The sequence below is a fragment of the Grampus griseus genome (genome assembly GCF_964374135.1).
Source record: "Grampus griseus genome assembly, chromosome: 2".
NCBI classification, from domain to species: Eukaryota; Metazoa; Chordata; class Mammalia; order Artiodactyla; family Delphinidae; genus Grampus; species Grampus griseus.
Window position 1 is genome coordinate 138173914 of NC_139018.1, and position 1521 is coordinate 138175434.

General features: G+C 51.3%; 1 pseudogene across 1 annotated transcript; it reads left to right on the plus strand.

Moving 5' to 3' along the window:
* The first annotated feature begins 370 nt into the window (after positions 1 to 370).
* Positions 371 to 1272, plus strand: LOC309817879 (myeloid-associated differentiation marker-like; annotated as a pseudogene). Its single transcript has one exon. The product of its transcript is annotated as a myeloid-associated differentiation marker-like (transcript).
* The last annotated feature ends 249 nt before the right edge of the window (positions 1273 to 1521 follow it).

A 1521-nucleotide genomic window follows, 5' to 3' on the forward strand; every position in this document is an offset into this window, starting at 1 on the left:
TTCAGAGCCTTGAATCTTTGGGGTTATAGATAAGGACCATCCTACCCTGTGTCTCTGTAGATAATGGCACACAGCACAGAGGACCTAAAATGTTCATGGTTTGAGGCCAGACCCAACCAAGCTATGAGGTTTGGGGTAAGACAAGTCTCCTGACAAGGCCAAGGGTGATAGGTGGGGCAAACCATTCTGGAGTGGCTGTGCTGTTACCCGAGTGTCTGAGTCAGTGGTTCAAACCCCACACATCCTGAGCCTCAGCCACTCCTGAGCCGTTTCCAGGTGTCTGACTTAATCAGCTTCTGGAGCCGGATCTTTCTCTGGTGGGTTCTCAGTGAAGACCCCTGCTGTACTGGTGACGGTGACCTGAGTGACCATGTGCTTGTCCTCAGGTCTGGGCTCCATGACCATCATGGGCTTCTTCCTCTGCCTGGGGCAGCTGCTCTCCACCTGTGTGCCCTTCTTGCTGGTGGCCAGTGAAGACACTCTTAAGGGGGACATAGGTAACTGGTCCATGTTTGTCTGATGCTTCTGCTTCACCGTGACCCTCATCATCTTTATAATTAATTATGTGTATTCCAGTCCCGCTTCCGCCGGCGGTTGGGATGGTTTTCTCCATTCCTTTGCCTTTTACTTTCCCTTCATCTGCCTCTCAGCCTCCATCATTTTCGGCATCACCTAAATCCAGTACTTGCCTCAGGGCCCTGCCCAAAATCATGCCATCACCGCCACTGCATTCTCAGGCATGGCATCTATGCTTCATGCCACTGAAGTGGCCTGGGTCTGTGTCCAGCCTGGCGATATGTACTGATTTCTGCCCACTTTGGGAGGTGTGATCAGGAGGCTGGAGAACTATGTGGACTTTGTCATCTTTGGCTTCATCAGTAACACTGACTTGTACATGCACCAGCCAGCCCTGATATGGCGTGTGGCCGTGTACTCTATCTGCTTCATCCTGGGGGCCGTGAACTTCATTGTGAACGGGTGTGACTGCGACAATGAAAAAATCCTGCCCATCCCCTACCCCAGTTTCCTGATGGAGCAGACTGTGCTCTCCATCCTCCTTTACAGTACTGCCTGGTCCTCTGGCCGCTTTACCAGTTTGACGAGAATTTTGACGGGCAGCCACAGTGGTCCAGGGATGTGAGCTGCAGTGATGAGCTCTGCCCAACACTGTGCACCTGGGACCAACGACTGGCTGTGGCCACCTTGACCACCTTGAACCTGCTAGCTTACGTGGCTGACAGCATGTGCATGGCCTTGTATTTTGTAGGGTGAGGCTCTGCCCATGAGTGCCCATTCCTCTTCTTAACAGAAGTTTCATTACCATCAGAAGTTTCATGACATCCTCAGATGTCCTCATCCTGTCCCCTCTCTCCCTGCTCACATCCTTCCCCAATCATCTCACTCTCTTTTCTGTTTCCTTCCCTCCTTTTCCTCTGTCTTCTTCCTGTTTTGTGTGGTTGCCCACATTCTGTTTTGCCTCTTTTGCTTTCCATTCTCTTCTTTTTTACATTTTCTGCTCTC